Source organism: Semicossyphus pulcher, unplaced genomic scaffold (genome assembly GCF_022749685.1).
Source record: "Semicossyphus pulcher isolate SPU_LCO1_2020_fin unplaced genomic scaffold, fSemPul1.0.p SCAF_8, whole genome shotgun sequence".
NCBI classification, from domain to species: Eukaryota; Metazoa; Chordata; class Actinopteri; order Labriformes; family Labridae; genus Semicossyphus; species Semicossyphus pulcher.
This window is the reverse complement of record NW_027211759.1, coordinates 15,858,049-15,867,146: the sequence shown is the minus strand read 5'-3', so window position 1 is coordinate 15,867,146 and position 9,098 is coordinate 15,858,049. Positions and strand designations below refer to the sequence as shown.

Below are 9,098 nucleotides of genomic sequence, written 5' to 3'. Positions count from 1 at the left end.
ATTATGCCATAATCGAGTTATAATTTTCCTTGTAAAACAACACCTGAAGAAGAAAGGACTATTTTAGGAGTTAGATTAATCCCAGTACGAAGCTTAAGCACTTAGGCTAGTTTAAAAATTAATTGAGCAAACCTTTGATTATCGACACAAAGTCACTGCAAAGCAAAAAAACATTTGAGGAATTAGCTAAAATCTTCGAACCAACAGCGGAGCTACATGGACTTCACCGTTATCCAACTACGATAACTGATAAATCTTCTTGTGGTTTTCTGATTAGCTAATGAAACAAAGCCAAGAAAAAATATGAGGACATACATTTTATTTAAAAAAACAACATTTGAATATCAAAATTACAATAGCTGATTTTGAATTTCCAAGAACAATGGTTTCATTTTGCAACAAGTCCATACTATAGCTAGCGACGGTCTTGCAGAGTCGATGTTGTTGTAAAAAATAAAAATCCAAAATGTTTAAGTCCATTCAGAAAACAGTTTCATCTTGTCAAAATTTGGCTAACTGCCAAATCGCTTGCCATCTTCACGTTAAACAACGCTGTCTCCGCTTCAGCAATATCCAGTTGAATGGCGTCTTGATAGGATAAAAAAGAAGGAAAAGTGTAAGCCCACAGTGCAACTGAAATAAGTAATGATCAATTTTCCAGTAGTTACAGATAGCATGCTAAACAATACTAAAATTGAGACCGCCACGGAAAATACATGGCTAGCTGTCAGTTGCATTAGCTAGCACTAGGCAAGTGCATGTGCTTTTCTGGAATGCAAAACACCTTTGTAAGACTTCATCACAAAGTTGCTATTCCTATAAATAGTCGTTTTAGGTCATTATATTGACAAACTATAGACAACAAATTTTTTGTAATACAGCATAACTGTGATTTGTTACAGTCAAGCATTGAGTATTGCAACAAGCTAGGCCTATACGGACAAGGAAAGTTCTGTCAAGTTACTGTCAAGTTACTGTCGGCCGCTTAGTTGATGCATAGTTTGCTGAATTCAAAGTTACCAGCTGAATGAAATCCGAGTTCAGGAAGTGCTCCAGCAATTTTCAAGCGAATTCATCAACTCACCACAAGGGGATAATCACATACATTTTTTTTACAATTACGACAAAACAATGGCATGTGGGCAAACACATCCATATGCAAAATGAGATCTACGGCCTCAATTGACAAAATATTTACCACGGTCACCAAAGCAATGACAGAACCAGCCAACACATGGGCAACATAATAGCATCCAATAACTATTGAAGCAACCCTATTAAACAAACGCACTTTTCACAAATGTAGTATTCAAAACCAGAAAAAGAAATTGTCTTACGTAAAGTTAAATAAATTCCAACATGGTAAGGGCCAGTTTTTATCATGTTTTCAACTGTAATGCTAAAATTGATAATATAGCAACTCTTGGAGTACCAACAGGAGGAAACACATCCAATGTCCACATGAACCCACAGTAAATATAGCTTATATTATCATTAATAATAAAGGTTGGCTAAAAATTGTTTTGCATGGACTACAATAACCTTGCGTAAACAAACCCCTGTTTTTGACGTCACCCGCTAACATCTAGTTCTTTCCTAGCCTTAAAAGTAAATTGCAGCAACACCAGATAAATGTGGAGGAGAGGCCCGTTTGAAATAGATGTATTCTCAACATATATCGCAAAAGATTAATTTCTATTCTTCATTATATAAATAAACTCAGTAAGCAGGTGAATAAATACTCAAGTCAAACATGAAACTTACAGAGCTGTCTTCTTTTTCTTCAAATTTGAAAATCTTCATACCAGTCCACATCTGTGGAGAGACAAAGAACAATGAATGAATACCCATACATCATCATATCCACACAGAAATAAAAAAGAAAATGGACCACTCAATGCAGCTTGCTTTAAATAGTTTGAGGCGCTCTAATTCTTAATTTCTATTATTTATTTTAACTAACTAGTACAGATACTTTTAATTTAATAAACAATGCCTGTTGTACGTGCTCACAGGAGCACCCTGTTTTGTTGCTTAAGACATGAACAGACGCATACCAAATGTACGTCACTCTGTATTGTTAAAGCTGTTGTTGTGTGTGGTGTATTTTAATTTCTCTTGGCAAACACATGCACCTATTAGTTTTCCATTGACTGAAGAATTGGAATTGTATTTTACATTAAAAATCAACCAAATACTTGTCAACTACGCAATTTATACTGCTTAATGTATGGTTTTGGTTTTAAGCTTTTAAAAGGGAGATTTCTGGCACTGGGGCTTTTGTCTATTAGTACAGCATCTTCTTACAATTAAGAGAGGGCATTGAACTGGGGAGCCAAATAATAGCTTTTGAGGAAAAGAAAGACTTGCTAAATGAATTTTACTTGGTTGAGTACTGTCTACTAAAAATATCCAATGGGCCATCTTTAGTCAATGAGAGTTTCTCTCGATCATTTATCATGGACTCTCCATTTGTGTTAATGGTTTGAAGATACAAAATGGTGTCACTATAAGCTAGATGCATTGATCACAACAAGAAGGTGTAGGCCTTTGTTTACTGGGGTACTATTGTTTGAGGAATTCTATATTGGTAGGGTTTTTTGCTACAAAACCGAAGTAGTGTCATGGTAGCATAATGTTTGTGTGGTTCTTTTATATTAACCGTTTGGTAACTTACAAAATGAAATCAAATGTTGAATGTTGTGCAGGCTGTCAGAGCATTAGAGGTGAAAAATGTGCTAAATGTGACTAAAAGTCTGCATCGTTAGTACCATTTTTGTTTAGGGCCAAAAGACAAAAACATACCTAATGAACTTGTCAGTACAGCTGTAATGACAAGTTCGGCGACTGAACTTAGCTGAAATGGGACCTAGCAGGCAACTAGCGGGACATACCTGTCAAAGCTGCCATGTCACTAAATATACATAATTTTAAGCCTCAATAGGCTTTAAATGGTTTAGTTGTATACATACATACATACATGTAGTTGACATGAGTGGGGAAATCAGCTCTAGAGACCAAAAACTATTTTGTACAACGGTTGTATAGGGTTATATAGGGATTGACTGCTTTTTAATTTAGCTTCAAGTGGGCATTTGAGGAACTGCAGTTTAAGATGTTTCTGGCTTAGTTTCTTTGCCCCTGAGATTGTCGTTTGCTTGGCACAGGTGTGAAGAGTGTTTGGGGTTTTCTATTTATGGTCTCATGGCTTTACAACATGCAGATGGTAGCCGTCATGTGTCGGGGGGGTGTTATTGAAGCCTGCAGGTTTTGAATATTTGCTAGGGGGAAGGGGTGTATTGACAGACATGGGCGTCTAATTTCAGGTACTACAAGCGTCGTTGGTCACTGGCTCCTTAATGCCTTTCCTACAATTTGAGGGTGTGGTCAGCAATTTTAAATAATAGATGTACTTGAAAAATGTAGACATTTTAGTGCTATTGGCTTTATGTACAATCTAAAAAATGTTTAATACAATACTTAAAAGAGCATGCCTCATACACGCCTCTAAATTAGCAAAGGTCGCGATAATTAAATTTTTTGTAAAGCGAGTGTCTTTCCACGGCACAATTTGAGGTATGATTTAATGCATCTTTTGGTATCAAAAGCCTACCAAACTCACTTCTTGCCTACTTCTTGTTAGATTTGCAAAATGTCCATGTTTTAAATAAGACTATGCTAATTGTTAATGACATGATTGTCAGCTTTCAGGTGTTTTCATTACATGGGACATTGCCATGGCAAAAATGAATGATGGTAAGAATATTCCACAGGTTAGCTAGTCGACCATCATACTATAGATCTGGAAATTATTTCAATATAATTGAGTGTTTATTACTATAAAATATATAGTACTCTGTTTTAAATGTTTTGAGTTATGTTATGAGTTTTTCAACTCCAACTATCAGTTTAACTATACAACAAAAGAAAGCCCAGACTGCTGTCATCAGTGCAGACAACTTCTGGGCATATCCTGCGTTTTTAATTCAAGTATCGGCAGTATGCTTGACTGTACTACTCCATTTTAATGCTATGTCAATACCACTGAAGAGTCAAAACACTGATCTATAGGAGTTCAAATTACATTTTCATTTATTTACACAATTATTTAAAGGTAACAAAGAAATATCCCTTGGGCATTTGATCACATTTAGACATTTTTGTATTTACGAGTACATCCTGGCCAGATCATACACTAGGGGGCAGAGCTGTCCGACCAGCAGTCATGATTGTCATTGCTTTTGGTTAACATTTGTGACCATAATACACTTAAGCTATAGGAGACTACGTTACGCAACATTTCATGTTAATGACATTCACAAAGAGGTGAAAAGGTACACTGTTCATTGTGCTGTTTATTCAGATGATACTGTTGTCAGTTAAAGTCAATTTGTTTTGACACGCATCTAGAGTTTGATGCACAAATAATATGAACAGAGATTTCTGTAGACATTAAATCAATCTTTAAAATAATACTTACATTTCCCATTGCAGCGTGAACAACCCGGATCTTTCATCTTTCACAACGTCATGGTGGTGACAAAATGTCAACCCTTTAAAATAAAAAAATAAAGATTCAGAAAGGAAATGTGACAACAGCACACCCTACTGGCTACACGTAAGAAGCAGTAAAGACAAGTAAGCTAGTAAGACTGAAAATTACGCATCATGCCTCGAATTGTTATAAAAACCTACCATTTAGCTTGGGTCAGATGACCTCATTTCTTCTTTGAAGTAATTCGGGAACATCAATAGAATCCCTGCAAAAAAACAAAACAAGATCACAATCATATTACAGCTAACAAAATCGCAACTTGCGTTGGCAGCAAAATTTGACATAGCCTATTTAGACTTTTTCCCAATGACCTGTAAAATATTATTTTCGAGAATATTTTACTACTTATTAGCATATCTGAAAATGCACAAGTAATTAGTTGTATTCGGTAAAATGTATAATCTTTGTCGTGGTGGCTAAAATGCAACTAAATTTATCTTCAAGTGTAACGTCCTATCGATAAAAGCTTTGAGAGAAAATTTTGTAATGTCCAGAGTGGTACTAATCCTTTGGATTTAACAATATAGTTTAATATCTACCATAAAAGACTGTATAGAATCAGGTATATAATGTGTAGTAGTTGCCCTCATATCTGGATAAATCAACAACGTTGTCCGTGAGACTGTGATATTAAGAGGAATTAATTTCTTTATCTATTTTTCATACAGTATATTGAGTTTTCTCAAAATTCACATACTTGTAAGGAAGTGTTCTGAAATTAAAAATTTTCTTTACATGTCCAGCAAGTGTAATATGACATGAAAAAACAAATTGTTCATATTTAAATTACCTCTCCATTCAGTACCTCAAAGGGTTAAAAGCCAACACCCTATTTTGTATTTCGAAGTATATGTAAGCTTTCTTTAACACACAGAATCTTTATTTGATCAACAAATCAGGTACAGTGTATGATAAGTGTTTAAAAGGAAAAGGTGGTTTTAAATGTCATATTTTGAGCTTTAAAACAACTTGTCACAATTTATATAAACTATTAATAAATGATAAGTATTGACCACGTAGCACTAACTTAAATCATGCTTTTACTACATTTGTAAACTCTGTCACGAGATTTTGTGAAAAATTCATGATTTTTTGATGTTTTTTTGATGTACAATTCGTTGTAAAACAACAAAAAACAACTAAACTGAAAATAAGCAAAAATTTGCTAAAGATTGGTGTGTTGACGTCCATCAGTCTCAATGCAACATTTTAAAACCGAAACATTTGCTTATTTTTGTTATTTTCGTCGAGTAAATTCAGACAAGGGCATTTGCCCTTTCAAGGACAAAGCACATTTTAAATGCGTAGGTTGAAATAACTCCAAACAGGTCGAAAACCAATCTGCGTGTCCAAATACTGACTAAGTTAACTCAAAACAGCGCTAGCAAACATGCAAATTCAATAAACTAAATCATAATCATTTGCAAGAATCACTCTCTACATCGTTTTCTTTATTCTTCGCTGGAGACACACCATGGCCATTTTCACAACACTGCGTCTAACTGTCGTTCTTTCCACCATTTTGCCTCACACCTCTGAGTCCTATTTTACAGCATATAATGTATGATTACTGGTCAGTTCTTACCCATTTTCCAGGCCGTGCTCATCCGCCGTCATCTGCCCCGACCAGTGTCGCATTTTTGGGCGATTTTCGTCGTTTTGGTGGCTCTTTCGGCTGCATCGTTCCGCCCTTCCTCGTCCGTCCTCGATGCCTCGCTCCTCTGCTGGTTGTGTCCTCCTCTCTGCCTCCGCCTGAGCTGATATCCTTCAACGGCTCTGCCCACTTTCCTCTAACGTAAGCCAAACTCTACTTCCTCTCCAGCCCCGTCAGGCTAGCGCTAACAGCCTGCTGAACCTGAAAACACCCCAAACTCACAGCAACACATTTATAAAGTTTCGTTAACACAATAAGTACCGTTTACAAGACAACATTTATCTGTCGTTGGTTTTTGATATTATCAAAGAATAGCTACGGATAGCCAGAACCAATCAAATCAAACCAGATAATACTAAATGTTCACGGTTATTTTAAACAAGTAACCCGTGTACAACAAGCAACCTTAATGATATGAAAATTACATTTTTTTTAAATTAAACAGAGAATTATTTCAAAAATAGTTACATGTACAGTATGTATAACAGTGAGTATAATATATAGGCTACAGATTTTTCTACATACATAAAGGGTAAGAAAATTCTCTTTGCACTGGTCCTGTCTCCTTCCATACTTTCCTCTTATTAGCCTTAGCCCTTGACAACAATGTTTCAAACACAAGTATGTATAGCCTACTAGCTGTGTATAAACTGTTTTTATTGCTTTGGCTTACTTTGAGGCTTTTCAGTAGTGTAATGTATGTTCATGTTCGTTAATAAATGAACAATTACATGCCTTTTCCATGGGTTTATGCTACATAATAGTTTGGACATCAGACATAGTTCCTGGTATTGATGAAGGTACCTGATTGCCACCTTTCCACATAGATGAAGGGATGTAACATACCACTTTGGATATTTATTTTTTAATGTTTTAATATGATAGACATGTTCATAAAAATTCTGAAAGTGAGAGCAGCTTCATATAGGTTCCTCTGAATAAGTGAAATTGAAACTTGTTGCAGGGTAGACTGCTTGACAGACGCCTGCTTTGCCTGTTGCACTACAACTAAATCAATGATACTAAACAGATTATTTATAACCAATGAACAAAAACTTTGAAAGCATAAAATTAGAAGCCCAATCAGGACCACCAAACTTGGAAAACTTTGTCTTCTTAGTCAGTGCAGTCTTTATTGGACAGTCTATGGAGCCTGTGGTATGCACTCCACCCCCATCACCAACCAATGAGATGCTTGACACTACAGCGCATGCTCTGTGCCGTGGAAGACTTCTATAATAAGATCCTCAGCCTAGCAACAGGAGTGTCCTGCAAGTGTATTACAAATCCAGACATTACAAGTGAGGTGAACATTGTCTTATATTGACTGACTTGTTGGATGGGTTTAAACAGGGAAGTGTTTATTTTGGTTTCAATAGAGTCAGGTTGCTGATTGCATTGAGCAAATTACTGCTTTTGAAAACAAACAACAAAAAAAATGATTAAGACTCATCAAGTGATCTTGAATTTCAAACTATTTCAATGTACTTGATACAATTATATAAAAAAATAATATCATATTTGAGGGTGTTACTGTAGTCACTGTAAAAAATGGTCATAAATGTACTTCTTCGCATTTTATACAGAAGTCATTGGCCCTTTTATAGGCTTCATATTTACAATAGTATGATGTCACTCACTATGACATCTAAGCACAGTATGAACTCACGTGAGCCTTCAGCAAGAATCAGCACTTGATCCAACAAAAGACCTGATTTCAGCAACCTTTTTTAAAATCTTTAATTAATGCAAATTGCTTTTTAAAACTGCATGTGGTAAGAAAGAGGCTTGATACGGCAACTACTGTTCTTTATGTGTTAATACTGCATGTGTCTACCTCGCACACCTCTACTCTGTATGCTGCTGCTGCTGCTGAGTGGCCATGTCTGTATGCCTGCAGACATTCACACGATCTGGCTCCTCCTTATCTGTATACATGTGTAAAAAAAACAATATCAGTACGGCTTGTTCTCTCACAATGTTCTACAGATGTTGTTCACCAGTCAGATTTAGGCAAAAACCTACCCCTTCTTTCTGACATTGTCAGAGCTGATCACAATGGGGCAACTTAAGACAGTTTAAAAAGATCTAGAAAACAACACTCTTGGTTAATGTGATTGTGTGATTGCATCAAATTCTTTTACCGAAACTGTTAAGTAAATTGAACCTGTTTTTTTTTATCATAAATGGATTTCCGTCCTTGCCCTGTATAGCATAGGCTACTAACAGGTCACTGGGTTCGTTCGCTGGTAGTGTGTGAAAGTCGTATTTGTCTGATGTTGTCGTATTTGTCTTAATGCTTTTCTCTTGGCCAGGTCACTCTTGTAACAATCTAGGAACCCATTGGATATCATCTGACGATGATAAAGCCTCTGGGAGCGATGACCAACCTTTCGAGTCTTCCGGTGTAGTCAGCAGTTAGCAAGAAAGGACTTCGGTCCAGGACTTCCTTTTCTGTTTGAGTCATTGTTAACAGCTTGACTAGCAATATGAGAAGTGAGGAATGGAGTTGGAGTTAATATATCACGTCTAAGAACGGATTGTTAGCTGCACTTGCATGCAGATGTTTGTTCATAGAGATTGATAAAACAGCTCAATTGGAGCCAGGATTGGGTTTTGCTCCTTTTGCTCTCCAAATGGACTGTTTTTCCTGCATGCAGTCAAAGCCGGCTGATACGTGATTGGTCAAAACTCCTCAGACTACAAACACAGTACAAACTACGACTGTTATCTTGTAGAATAAAAGACTGTAAACACAGTATACAGTTCCTAGTGTAAGTATTCACCACCTTTGAACTTTTCCATATGTTTTCATGTTACAACTACAAATTTAAATGGATATTATTGGGGTTTTATGTAAAGGATCAATATAAGTTAGTCCTTAATAGG

At 36.1% G+C, this 9,098-nt stretch overlaps 1 long non-coding RNA gene across 1 annotated transcript; it reads right to left on the bottom strand.

Annotated features, from left to right (window-relative positions):
• Positions 1 to 302: 302 nt before the first annotated feature.
• Positions 303 to 6,304, bottom strand: LOC138613431 (uncharacterized). Its single transcript, XR_011309723.1, has 5 exons — positions 6,141 to 6,304; positions 4,696 to 4,760; positions 4,481 to 4,553; positions 1,765 to 1,815; positions 303 to 588 (listed from the first exon to the last, which is right to left on the bottom strand). It is a non-coding gene; the product is annotated as an uncharacterized lncRNA (long non-coding RNA).
• Between the last annotated feature and the right edge of the window lie 2,794 nt (positions 6,305 to 9,098).